This window comes from Pan troglodytes, chromosome 13 (assembly GCF_028858775.2).
Source record: "Pan troglodytes isolate AG18354 chromosome 13, NHGRI_mPanTro3-v2.0_pri, whole genome shotgun sequence".
In the NCBI taxonomy this organism is placed as follows: Eukaryota; Metazoa; Chordata; class Mammalia; order Primates; family Hominidae; genus Pan; species Pan troglodytes.
The window spans coordinates 119,219,159-119,233,289 of NC_072411.2; the positions used below are offsets into that span (position 1 = coordinate 119,219,159).

The 14,131-nt window shown below is 41.9% G+C and overlaps 1 long non-coding RNA gene across 1 annotated transcript in view; it reads left to right on the top strand.

The window, feature by feature from the left end:
• LOC107973921 (uncharacterized) overlaps positions 1-13,799 on the top strand; it is a 149,708-nt gene extending 135,909 nt beyond the window's left edge. Inside the window, exon 5 of the long non-coding RNA XR_010150242.1 lies at positions 13,073-13,799. This is a non-coding gene — a long non-coding RNA (uncharacterized LOC107973921). The remainder of the gene's footprint in view (positions 1-13,072) is intronic.
• The last annotated feature ends 332 nt before the right edge of the window (positions 13,800-14,131 follow it).

A 14,131-nucleotide genomic window follows, 5' to 3' on the forward strand; every position in this document is an offset into this window, starting at 1 on the left:
CCAAACACAAGTTGATAGTGAAGAGGAGAGTGTCTCTGTGATAGCTGGAGGCTGACATTGCTCCTGGGGTATCTGGGGTATTCCTGTTAAACAGGCACAGGCCTGCAGTTCTATGGCTTTTTAATTTTTTATTTTCTTTTCTTTTCGAGTGAAGTGGGTAGGAGGAAAGGGGGTTGGAAGAAGGGAAGTGACCAAAAGGAATCTGCAGACTTGAAGTAGTCAAGAGATTTGAGAATAATTTGCTTTGGACTACAGGGAAAAGCAGAAGGAAACCGAGACATGTCAACAGATTTCTTAATTGGCAAGGCACAAACCCAGAAAGCTTTAGAAGGTGGAGATTTTGTGGTGAGAATTGGGATATAGAGTGATTTCCAAGGAGACTCACATCTTATGCTGACTATTCTGTGTGCCTGTGGCTTTAGTTTAGGTACAGTTTGTACCCCGTTGATCTCTGTCTGTAGTAAAAGTCATTTGGTGGCACTTGCAGTGACTGGGGGGGCTTGACTGGGAGCCATGAAGAGCAGTACCCAGGGCTGAACACTCAGGCAGCATACTCCCAAGTTTTCAGGCAGCACAAGTGACCTCACTGCTGACAGCAGGAGGCTTGTGATTCATCTACAACCTGTTCCAAGGGTCCTCTTGCAGTATCCCTGCACTGACCAGCAATCCATTACACTCACTCACATGACTTTGCATCTCTTTTCCATGCAGGAGGGGAGCAGGATGACTTCTTAAGGGCACACATTTCTTGCTGTTAATACAGAACCCAGGGATACTCAGGATGACTAATGTGGAGTGTTTGAGCATTAACTTTCCATCTGAGTCTATACAAGAGTCACCAAATTGGGTGAGACCATAGTTATGCCATCTCTGCTATTCTGAGTTCAACACCCATAGACTTAAACTCTAAGAAACTGTATTTCGACCTATACTTCTTGTGAGTAATGAGTTCTTCTTGGTGTTTACTTAACACCATTGGCACACGCATATCCTGTTAATGCTAGTAAGATGTTATAAAATAATCTGAAGTGTTTATGCAAGTTATAACAAAATTTTCTTTCCATTACTTCTAATTCTTGTGTTTTGATACCATCTTCTTTATAAAATTTGATAACATTACCATTTTCTATTTTCCCATTTTACCACTGTCTTTATTTCCTATGTTGCTGTAAAAAATGAACACAAATATAGTTTATAACAACACAAATTTGTTTTGTTATAATTCTAGAGGTTAGAAGTCCTAAAATCAAGGTGTCAGTAGGGCTGTGCTCCTCTTGGAGGCTCTAGGAGAGAATTTCTTTCCTTGCCTTTTTATAACTTCTTTAGAAGCTGTCTTCATTCCTTGGCTCATGGCCCTATCTTCAATCTTGAAACTGCAATGTCTACCAATGTCTCTGTGCCTCTCCTGTATCGTCACGTAGCCTTCTGACTCTGATCATCCTGTTCTCTCTTATAAAGACCCTTGTCATTACATTGGGTGCATGTGGATAATCCAGGATGATCTCCTGATCTCAAGATCTTTAATTTACAAAGTCTCTTTTACCATGTAAAATAACATATTCAATTGGCTCATGCCTATAATCCCAGAACATTTGGAAGCTGAGGTAGGTGGATCACTTAAGGTCAGGAGTTTGAGACCAGACTGACCAACATGGTGAAACCCTGTCTCTACTAAAAATACAGAAAATTAGCTGGGCGGTGGTGGTGTGTGTCTGTAGTTCTAGCTACTCAGGAGGTGGAGGCAGGAAAATTGCTTGAATCCGGGAGGTGGAGGTTACAGTGAGCTGAGATTGTGCCTCTGCACTCCAGCCTGGGGGATAGAGTGAGACTTTGTCTCAAAAATAAATTAAAAAAATAATAAAGTAACATATTCACAGGTTCTAGGGATTAGGATGTGGACATGTTTGAGGAGCTATTATTTCATCTGCCATGACCATTACTTAATCATATTGTGATTACTGGTTAATAATTGTTCACTACAAGTGATTTTCTACAATAATTATCACTTAGTGTTGAGGAACAAGTTTCAGTGAATTCTAACTCATCTTCCTGTGGAGCTTCTGAAACTTGATAAAAAGCAGTAAAAGAGATGTAAATAATGCTTGTACACAATTTTTCTACTTCTCCAACATAATTCTGGACCATAGCACATAACAAATATTTATTGAAAAATGATAAGAAAAATCAGTACATGGTTAATTGAAGTTTTGACACTTTTCTTTCAAGTAAATAATTAATATTACTTCCACTTCAGAACAAATAGTTCTAGATGGATTTATTTTTGTTCCTAATGGCAATTAGAAAGAACAGTCCAACCGAAAACATATTATTAGTAAATGCTAAAGAATATTAGACCTTAGTTCCTATGTGCTAGGCGCTATGCTGATGATTCATATTATTTCATTTAATCTTCATCACAAACCCTATGAGCTTGATACAGTAATATTCCCTTGTTGTAGGTGAAAAGAGTGAAACTTGAAGAAGCTTTATAATTGTCTTATTGGAGCTATTAACCTAGGGCTATATTGGGTCCTCATGGAGTTGACCAGTTTATGACTATGCCTACCTTTCTCTGTATTGTTAGCTTCGGTGGCTATTTCTGGCATCAGCCTGGTGGCCCTGTTGATGCACGGAGTGGGATCATCCTATACCACCCACCTCAACCTTTCCCTATTCTTGGGCTCAGGAATAAGAAAGGGCCTCATCTCCTTAGCATGCGCAGTGGGTCCTAGCAGCTCTCCTGAAAAGCTAGAATTGAGAGCCACACCAAAAGGATTCTGCTTTATTTATCTCTTAGATTTTCCTGCTACAAAGCCCCTACACCTGGGGTTTTAAAAGTTCCACGAGTGAGTGAATGAGTGGAATCTGCAAGGGGAGTGGGAGCAGGGGCAGGCAGCCAGAGTTTTCTTTGCTGGCAGCTGCAGCCAGCTTTAAAAACGTTCCTTCTCCGTAGATGAGAGGCTTCTTGACTCATACCCTGATTAGCAGAGTAAGAGATGGGGTGGAGAGGACTGAGGCTGGAGCCAGCAGGATTTGATGGGCCAGGCAGGTAGGGAAGGGGCATTGTGTTTACCGGGGAGTCTTGGGAGCTGAGGATACTGGGAGAGAGCAAGGGTGTGTGGGCTTCCTGGATGCCTATCCTGACTCCACCACTGAGGAGCTGTGTTTGCTTGACCTTTTCTTCAACAACATCATTATCATCATCATTATTATTATTGAGGGATTTTTTTTTTGGCCCCATTTTCCTTATCAGTACAATGTTTATAAAAGGTCATGCCTGGCTGGGCACGCCTGTGGTTCATGCCTGTAATCCCAGCACTTTGGGAGGCCGAGGTGGGCAGATCACGAGGTCAAGAGATTGAGACCATCCTGGCCAACATGGTGAAACACTGTCTCTACTAAGAATACAAAAATCAGCTGGGCATGGTGGCACACGCCTGTAGTCCTAGCTACTTGGGAGGCTGAGGCAGGAGAATTGCTTGAAACCTGCAGGCAGAGGTTACAGTGAGCCAAGATCACGCCATTGTACTCCAGCCTGGGCAACAGAGTGAAACTTAGTTTCAGAAAAAAAAAATTAGTCATACTTTACAATATTGTTGTGAGTATAAGTGCATTATTAAATGTATAGATATTAATAAATATAAGTATATGTAAGTTAATATCAAACACATAGAACAATGCCCAGTTATGTGCTCAGTAAATGTGAGCTATTGTTAGAAATACTTTTATTAAGACCTTTCTGGAAGAAAATGGAATTGAAGAAAATGTCTTCTGTGCCAGAGAAGTGAAATATATACAGTGAAAGAGGGGTATAGGATTGACAGATTTAGCAAAACAACAACAACAACAATCCAAAAAACACAACAGGGCTCTGAGTTAATTTGAATTTCAGATAAACAACAAATTATAAGTATGTCTCATGCATTATTTGTTATTTATCTGCAATACCAATTTAACTGGTACTGTGTTTTGTCTGGCGATTCTATGGGGAGTAGGAGGAGAAGAGAGAAAGGAAAATGAAATCTCTACTTATACCTAGAGGAAAAATGTTGATGCATTCACAGCGGTATTCCAGCCAGCCTCCTTTCTCGTGTTATGTTTCATGTTATGTTTTGAGGGCACTAAGGCCAGATAAGGAAATCTCTCTCCACAGCCTCTATGTGTCTCCAGCAGCTGAGACTAGGCAGCCATTTCCCTGCGTTAATCCACTCCATGAAACTGGAGCCTGTGTTGGCTGGTTATGAAGCTACACTGTCTTCCATCCCCTACTCTTCCCCAGCACACAAACACAGAGGCTTTGGTGTAGAGGTGGAGAGGTTAAGCCGGGGAAGGGGTAGAAAAGGGATTAGAGTTTTATCAAAATAGCATCTGCAAAGATCCTTCCAGAATAGGCATCACTGGAAGCATGTCTGTGGCCAGGGGCCAGGGCTGGGGTGGGGATGGAAAACACCAGCTGTTAAGGGAAGGAGGAGTCCCTTGAGGGTGGAGGCCAGGTGTAGTCCTTGTAGAGGGAGGGGTAGGCTCTCCCTCCCTCCCTTCTCATGGCCTTGCGCCCCACCCAATTTCTTTCTCTTTCTTTTTTTCTGTCAAACTGTCTCTTTCTAAGCATCAGGTAGTCAGCTCCTGTTGTCTGAATATTAACCTGGTAGGACTCTTGCATTCTGCTTGAGGATCTGCGTCTGAGAGATTCTGAGGGCCTCCTGGGGTAGGTAAGCTTGCGGGTCTGGGGACAGAACCCTGCTGCTTTGTGGAGCTCATCCCTTGGAAACCATCTTATCCTGTTTCCTGTCTATACCTCAGGCTTGCTCTAAACCAATTCAGATAGGACAGTAGAAAGAGAACATTTTATTTCTCAAGATCACAATTTCTCCTGGCTCTCAATGCTAACAGCAAAGTTATATCTAAAGTTTACCTACATCTGGCTTCACTGAGCGTCTCCTCCTTATCCCTGTTGTTGGTCCCTGTTCTCTGAGGTATTTTCTATTTCCTTTCTGCATCTTATGTCTACTTATTAGTAAAGAACAAAGAAGTCTGAGTGGTTCATTGAAGAATACTCTATCCTGAGGTGTTGAACTTTCTAAGAATGGCATCAAGGGAAGGAATCCACGAAGAAATCACAGGCTTTCTTAATTTTATTGTGCTTTGCTTTAGTGTGCTTTGCAGAAATTGTGTTATTTACAAATTGAAAGTTTGTGAAAAACTTGCCTGCAGCAAGTCACTTGGTGCCATTTTTCTCAAAAGCATGTGCTCACTTCATGTCTCTGTTAGATTTTGGTAATCCTTATAATATTTCAAACTTTCTCATTATTAGATCTGTTATGGTAATCTGTGATCTTTGATGTTACTATCATAATTGTTTTGGGGTGTCATGAACTGCATGCATATAAGATGGCAGACAATCAACAAATATTGTATGCGTTCTGACTCTTCCACCCGTAGGCTGTTCCCTATATCTTTCCTCCTTGGGCCTCCCTATTCCATGAGACACAATATTGAAATTAGACCAGTTAATAACCCTACAATGGCCTCTACATACGCAAGTGAAAGGAAGAGTTGCACATCTCTAAATCCAAAGCTAGAAATGCTAAGAAAGAAAGGTGTATTGAAAGCTGAGATAGGCCAAAGCTAGGCCGCTTGTGCCAAACAGCTAAGCTGTCAATACAAAAGAAAAGTCCTTAAAGGAAATGAAAAGTGCTACTGCAGTGAACAGATGAATGAGAAGAAGGAGAAATGGACTTCTTGTTGATATGGAGAAAGTTTTAGCCATCTTAGAGAAGAGCAAAGCAGCCACAACATTCCCTTAAGTCAAAACCTAATCCAGAGCAAGGTTCTCTCTTCAATTCTGTGAAGGCTTAGAGATGTGAGGAAGCTGCAAAAGAAAAGTTTGAAGCTCGCAGAGATTGGTTTATGAGGTTGGTTTCATGAGGAAAAGAAGCTCTCTCCATAACATGAAAGTTCAACGTGAAGCAGCAAGTGCTGATGGAGAATCTGCAGCAAGTTATCCAAAAGAACTAGCTAAGATCATTGATGAAGGTTGCTACACTAGACAACAGATTTTCAGTGTAGATAAAACAGCCTTCTATTGAAAGAAGATGCTATCTAGAGATTTCATATCTGGTGAGGAGAAGTCAATGCCTGACTTGGAAGCTTCAAAGGCTAATTCTTTTGTTAGAAGCTAATGCAGCTGGTGACTTGAAGTTGAATCCAATGCTTTATTGACCATTCAGAAAATTCCAGGGCCCTTAAGAATTATGCTAAATCTACTCTGCCTGTGTTCTATAAACGGAAAACCAAAACCTGGATGATAGCATACCTGTTTACAGCATGGTTTAATGAATATTTTAAGCCCACTGTTGGGACCTACTGCTCAAAAAAAATTTCTTTTGAAATATTACTGTTTATTAATAATGCACCTGGTCACCAAGAACTCTGATGGAGATGTACGAAGAAATTAATGTTGTTTTCATGCCTGCTAACACAACATCCATCTGCGGCCAGTGGATCAAGGAGTCTGATATGGTTTGGCTGTGTTCTCACCCAAATCTCATCTTGAATTTTAACTCCCACGATTTCCACATGTCTTTGGAGGAACCTGGTGGGAGATGATTGAATTATAGGGATGGGTCTTTCCTGCACTGTTCTCATGATAGTGAATGAGTCTCACAAGATCTGATGGTTTTAAAAAAGGGGAGTTTCCCTGCACAAACTCTTTTGTCTGTCGCCATGTGAGACATGCGTTTCACCTTCTGCCATGATTGTGAGGCCTCCCCAGCCACATGGAACTGTAAGTCCAACAAACCTCTTTCTTTTGTAAATTGCCCAGTCTTGGGTATATCTATCGGCAGCATGAAAACAGACTAATACAGAATCATTTCGACTTTCACGTCATGATTTAACATATACATCTTGTAAGGCTATATATTTCATAGGTAGTGATTCCTCTGATGGTTATAGGCAAACTAAATTGAAAACCTTCTGGAAAAAATTTCACCATTCTAGATGCCATTAAAAACATCTGTGATTTATGGAAGGAGATCAAAATAGCAACACTAGCAGGAGTTTGGAAGATGTTGATTCCAACCCTCATGGATGACTTTGAGGGGTTCAAGACTTCAGTAAAGAAAGTAACTGCAGATGTGGTAGTAGCACGAGAACTAGAATTAGAAGTGGAGCCTGAAGATGTGACTGAATTGCTGCAATCTCACAATCAAACTTTAATGGATGAGAAGTTGCTTCTTGTGGATGAGCAGAAAAAGTGGTTTCTTAAGGTGGAATCTACTCCTGGTGAAGATGCTGTCAATGTTGTTGAAATAACAATAAAGGATTTGGAACATTCAATGAACATAGTTGATAAAGCAGCAGCAGGATTTGAAAGGATTGATTTCAATTTTGAAAGAAGTTCTACTGTGGATAAAATGATATCAAACAATATCACATGCTCCAAAATCTTTCTTGAAAGAGTCATTCCACATGGCAAACTTCACTGTTGTATCATTTTAAGAAATTGCCACAGCTGCCCCAATCCTTAGCAACCAACAGCCTGACCAGTCAGTAGCCATCAGCACCAATGCACGACTCTCCAGCAGCAAAAATATTACAACTTGTTGAAGGCTTAAATGACCCTTAACTTTTTATTAACGATACTGTATATTTTAATTAAGGTATGTACATTGTGTTTTTAGACATAATGCTATTCCACACTTAGTAGACTACCGTATAATGTAAACACAACTTTTATTTGCACTGAGAAGGCAAAGTATTTGTGTGACTTTCTTTATTACGGTATTAACTTTATTGTGGTGGTCTGGAACCAAATGTGCACTATCTCTGAGGTGTGCTTGTATTGATAGATGTGTTTCCATAAACACTGAAGACTTTCATGTGTCTAAAAATATTACTTAAAAATAGTATACAGGAAATATTTGTTATATATATCCTTTATATAAAGAGCTCTTACAAATCAGTAACAGAGGAACATACATAACTCATGAAGGATTTTAAATTGCCAATCTATGTATACATATAGAAAAAAGGTCGATCTGAATGATAACAAAAGAAATTCAAATTAAAATAACAGAGCAGGTGCAGTGGCTCATGCCTGTAATCCCAGGCTTTGGGATGCTGAGGTGGGAGGATTGCTTGAGGCCAGTAGTTTGAGATCAGTCTGGGCAACATAGTGAGACCCTGTCTCTACAAAAAATTAAAAAATTAGCCAGTCATAGCAGCACACACCTGAAGTCCCTGCTACTCTGGGGGCTGAGGTGGGAGGATCGCTTGAGCCCAGGAGTTTGCAGTTACAGTGAGCTGTGATGGCGCCACTGTACTCCAGCCTGAGTGACTGAGCAAGACCCTGACTCAAAAAGAAAATAACAATGATATTATTTTTGTGTGTCTAAAAAATGACAAAAATATTAAAAACCATTAATACCACAATTTGGCAAGAATGTAGAAAAACAAAGACTCTTCAAGCACTATAAATTGTTTTAAAATGTACAGTATTTTGGAGGGGTAATTAGGCAACACAAATCAAGAAACAAGAGTGTCCCTACTTTTCAAGCCAGTTTTTCTACTTTCAGAAATCTTTCTCAGATAGTAATTAATGTTTTATCACAACACTGCTTATGTTGAGAAAAGCTTTGCATTTATTCTGATTGTTTTCATAAATAATGGTACATTAATCATTAGAATTCTATGTAGCCATTTAAACTCACGTTGCAGGACAGTGCTTTTTAAGCATTTCTAAGCCTTTCTCAGTGGAGTTCCCTGGTTGGAATTTTGGGTTCTAGGTCTCTCATTCCTGATAGGTGGTTTTTTGTTTTACATACTTGGCTTCCTTGTAAGATTTAACTCAAGCCAAGGATTCATAGTTAAAAAAAAAAAATCATTTAAAAGCCACACCTGGAGAACATTTAGTGAATGACCTGGTATCTTCTGTTTAACCTTCCAGACCTGCTCTTCCCCATTTCTCCACTCTGCTCTCTGCCCTGGGCAGCTGACCTTTATGGGTCACATCAGTGGATCCTTGTGCCCTTCTTGCAGCTGGGTTCAATCAGTGGGAATCTCCAGCTACAATCAGAGAGAGAGGAAGGAGAGAGAGAGAGAAGAGGGTTGATTCTTCTGGGTCCCTCCTCTGTGAGATCATCAGGAGCTGATGTCCTTTGAACAAAAAGTCCTTTCAAGAAGCCATTTCCACGCGATTCTTCCCGGGTTTCCATGCCACTTTTTCCTCTCGCTCTTTTAGGCTTGGAGGTAACAGCAGCTCCGGTTACGATGCTTTTTCTTTTCTTTTTTTTGAGATGAAGTTTCATTCTTTTGCTGAGGCTGGAGTGAAGTGGCACGATCTCGGCTCACTGCGACCTCTCTCCCCTGGGTTCAAGCAATTCTCCTGCTTCAGCCTCCCGAGTAGCTAGGATTATAGGCACCTGCCACCATGCCCCACTAATTTTTGTATTTTTAGTAGAGATGGGGTTTCACTGTGTTGGCCAGGCTGATCTCGAACCGCTGACCTCAGATGATCCACCCACTTGGCCTCCCAAAGTTTTGGGATTACAGGCATGGGCCACTGCACCCAGCTGATACTTTTTCTTGTGTTCCTCTACACTCAGAGTTGCCGTAGAACTTATTGTCATCCTTAAGAGTCAAAGAGGATTATAAAATAATTATTTTTAATTTGTTTGTTGACCAAAAATTAGTTTTGTTATATTGTGGAGCTTATAAAATAGTTAAAATAGTTCTATTCAAAACTGCTCTCAAAAGTAAAGCTCTTTCTGTTTTTTTTTTTTTTTTTTTTTTTAGACAGAGTCTCACTCTGTCGCCCACGCTGGAGTGCAATGGTGCGATCTTGGCTCCCTGCAGCCTCCACCTCCCGGGTTCAAGCAATTCTCCTGCCTCAGCCTCCAGAGTAGCTGGGATTACAGGCGTGCACCACCATGCCCAGCTAATTTTTTGTATTTTTAGTAGAGACGGGGTTTCACCATGTTGGTCAGGCTGGTCTCGAACCCCTGACCTCAGGTGATCCACCCACCTCAGCCTTCCAAAGTGCTGGGATTACAGGTGTGAGCCACCATGGCCCGGGCAAAAGTAAAACTCTTTCTAAAAAGCTAAAATAATATATGTGTATATACTCCTTAAATCAAAATTATAAAAAGCTTCTTTAAATTTATTATTTATTAAAATTACATAAACAAAATAATAATTATTCTTGATGTATAGTCATGTATTTTAGTTTCTCTAATGCTTTGTCACTGCAGGTTTTCTGAAAATTTTTTTACAATGTTCTCTGAAATATTCCTCTATCTCAATCTCAGGAAGACTAAATACTGCAGATTGAGGAGTGAATAGAGGCAAGATTATATATATGTGTGTGTATACATACATACACACGTATGTTATATATGTGTGCATGTGTGTGTACACATACATGTACATATATGTACACATATACATATATTTGCAGTTGTAAATGTGGGCTAAGTCTTTTTAAAAGTAAAGAGAGCCAATAGAAATCATTTTTGGAATGCAAAATTGTTTTGGGTATTCACCAATGTAAGGAAAGATATTTTCAGGATTCTTAGAAGTGGAGCTTTGAGAGATTGAAGGGGCCAGGTGTAGGCAGCATGGAGTGCAGGAGAGAGCCCAATCGAATAGAGGGCCCAAGATGAAAGAAATGACATTCCCAGGTTTAGAAAAAGAGGGCTCTGTCCCAGGTTAAAGAATCACCCAAAGACAGAAACAAGACAGTAGCCCTTAGTGACTAGTACCTTTGGAAAGTTTTAGCACCTAATAATCTGTGTGAATGTTAACTACAGTAGTGGAATTTGAGAGTATACTCCTCCTACCTGGGTATGGGCAGAGGAAGAGAGTGGGGAATGAAAGTCAGTGAAAGAGTGGATGGAGGAGGCTATGGAACCAGGGTTCTGTCCAGCACAGACAGGAATTATCCCTCTTTCTCCCTGTGTGGCAGGGACATCCTGAGAGGACTTGAGGACCTCTTCCAGGCACAGGAGGTAGTGACAAAGCCCTCCTTTCATCAAAGCTCTGTGTTTCTATGGCAGGATTGGGGAGGATGGTAAGGAGGACTCCATTAGGAACAAAGAACACAGTTGCAAACTGTAGCTCCCCATCTTCCATCCTGGATATGCTTATTAGGGGCCAGAGAAATGCAAGGGGGGTTGGAGAAGCAAGCCACTTAGCCAAAGAGAGGGCAATGGAAATAATCTAGAAATAGAGTTGGAAGACCCAGTTCCAGCAGGAGGAGCATGAAGGAGACAGATGAGGTGGAGAGTGAAAACCCCTTGGGGGGTTGGCTGGACAGAGGCCAGCAGGGTGGTGGAAAATGGCTGTTGGTGCCAGGAGAAGAATGAACTGAGTGAGAGGCCATGGGAGGGTGGGGGAAGAGGGCATGGGGCAGGCCCTGCAGGAATCAGAGACATAGTGAGAGCTGATGGTGATTCCAGCTGTCCAACATTCCAGCTGTCCAACATCCATTCTGCTGATTTGTGCTGGCAGGATGAAGGTCTGGATGGGAGTTGAGAGCAGTAGGCGGCGGAGGAAGCAGGTGCTGCAGGGGGCTGCTGAGGGTCAGGGTGTTGTCTCTTGGGACCAGCATGAGTCACAGCACTGCTTCTCCCACCATGTGCTCCCCAAAAGTGGGATTCTTTTTTTATTCTTATAGTTTGCAGAGTGCTGATTCTAGACCAACTTGTGTTCTGAGAAAGGCTGAGACACCCTAAAAGAGCATGTCAGCTTGGGTCCTGCGGCAGGGCCTCCTTAAGGAGTGCTCCATCTTTGTCCTGGCCCTGGAAAGCTCTAGGCTGGGGCAGGAGAGGGTCAGTGGCTCTGCAGCCAGGGTATGGGGTGGGAGACCTGGGGGCTCCCTTGATACCTGGAGGTCTTTCTGGTCTCCTGAACTTGCTCCTTCTTGCCCATTTTCCATGGTGGTTGCTTGGATGGGAAGGTGTCAGAGAAGGTTCTCTGTAGAACAAGGCAGATCTAGGGAAGCAGGCAGGGGAAACTGGGTCAAGCTGTGAGCTGTGTTCTCAAAGCTCTTTCTTCCTCTTCTCCAGCATTTCTAGGAGATGAAAAAGAGGCAAGTAAGGAGGAGAGAGTGCCTTTAAAGTAAAGATGAAGAGGGACTTACTGCCTCTCATCTCCAATCCCTGTAAGCCAGTTGTAAGAGCTATAGTCCTTCATTAACTGAATATCTTTTTTAGGTTCCATTTCACACACCTATTCTAGAGACTGTAACCCACCCCATACTGTCACATCCCAGACTCTAACCACCCATTTTGTCTTATCTAAGTTTGTTGTTCACTTGACATTAGTCCATTTCTTCTCTTGTTCTCTACTCTTAGTAGAGGACAAGCTCTCTTTATGGAGAGAACCCAGTACAAAAATGGGCCTAGTGTTAGAGACAGGACACAAAGCCCCTGGGCTCCCCAGAGGCATAGGGCTGATGGGGCTCAGGGAATGACAAGTGACAGAAGTTCTTGAGAAGAAAGACGAATGTCAGGGCCAGAAAGACTAGTAAAGAGATGGAGTCTTTGAAGTTCTTCCCTTCCTCCTCCCTCCCTCCTTCCTTTCTCTCTCTCTCTCCTTCCTTCTGTCCTACCTTCCCCTTCCCTTCACTTCCCTTCCTTTCCTTTCCCTTCCCTTCCCTTTTCTTTCATTTTCTTTTCTCTTCTCTTTCATAGACTTATTAAGCTATAATTCATATAGCATATAATCTCCCATTTAAAGTGTACAATTCAGTGTTTTTTAAATCATATTCACAGAGTTGTATATCATTACAAGTTTAGAACATTCTCACTGCCCCAGAAAGGAGCTCTACATGCCTTAGCCAACCCCACTGCAACACTCCCATCGCCCCCTTGCCCCAGCCCTAGTTAACAACCAATATGCTTTCTTTGTGAGATTTTTTAATCCAACAGCCAACTCAACCCAGGATGCTATGTATGCATGGTATGCTATAGAGCCTAGAAACTGCTTTCCTACGTTCATTTTAGTTTTGTTCTTTTTATCAACTCATTCAAGTAAGCAGGGCAGATGGTTGCTTGTATCTTGCATTTTTCAGGTTGGTAAACTGGGGCATCTCTAAATGACAACATTTCAGCTTCAGTAGAGGGATGGAGTGATGTGGCCCTTCGCGTCTATGAAAGAAAAGTAAAGAAGAGTTTGTGAGTAACATTTCCTTCAGCACTCCTCAAAATTTAGAAAAATGAAGGCAAGAAACAAGATGAAGAAGAAAGAAGAAAAGGGTGAGACTGCATTTGGAGGGATTGAGGTGAAACACCTGTTAGAATACTCTAATTGAGATTTATGGGCTGCTGAAATGCACTGTCAGAGGTAGCTGCAAGATCTCCCTTTCTTGGAATTAAAAAGAAAACAAAGCACGGTAGAGAGCTCTCTGGCAGGATTTATTTTAAGGAGAAGTAGTATCGAGAGGCAAGCAAATGGATTAGGTGACTCTTCAGTCTCTCTTGGTACTAGGATACCACGTAGGCAGGTGGCAGAGGCATCCCATCCATGCTTACGTGAAGTTATTCATAGCCCCTATAAAGAGGAGGTCCTATTTATTTTTCATCCTTCTGTCTGTAAAGTGAGAAGCTGTCTGCTTCCTCAGCTGTGGAAAAAGCACTCTATGAGGCATTGTAGAAACTGTAGAGAAAAGGCCAGCATAATTCTTGCCCTTCGGTTCAACTTTTATTTGCGTATCAGTGCGTTCTGGTTATCTGCTGCTGTGTAATACACTACCGCAAAACTCAGTGGCTTAAAACAATAAATGATCATTGTAGCTCCCAGTTCTGTGTGTTGACTGGGCTCAATGAGGCAGTTCTTGCTTGGGCTCTCTTGCAGTCAGATATTGGCTGGGCTGCAGTTTTTTGAAGGCTCTAGCAAGTTAGTCATCTGCAATGGCACACTCACAAGGCCGACAGTTGCTGCTCAGTGGGGGCTGTAAAGTGGTCCATCCTCATAGAGCTTCCCCACATGGCTTGGGCTTTTCACAGCATGGTGACTGTGTTGTCTGGAGGATCCAGGTTGGCTTCACTCACATGCCTAGTACCTTGATGGGAACAGTTAGAGGGCTCATCTGGCCTGCCTTTTCTCTCCATGCAGTCTTGGCACTTCCTCA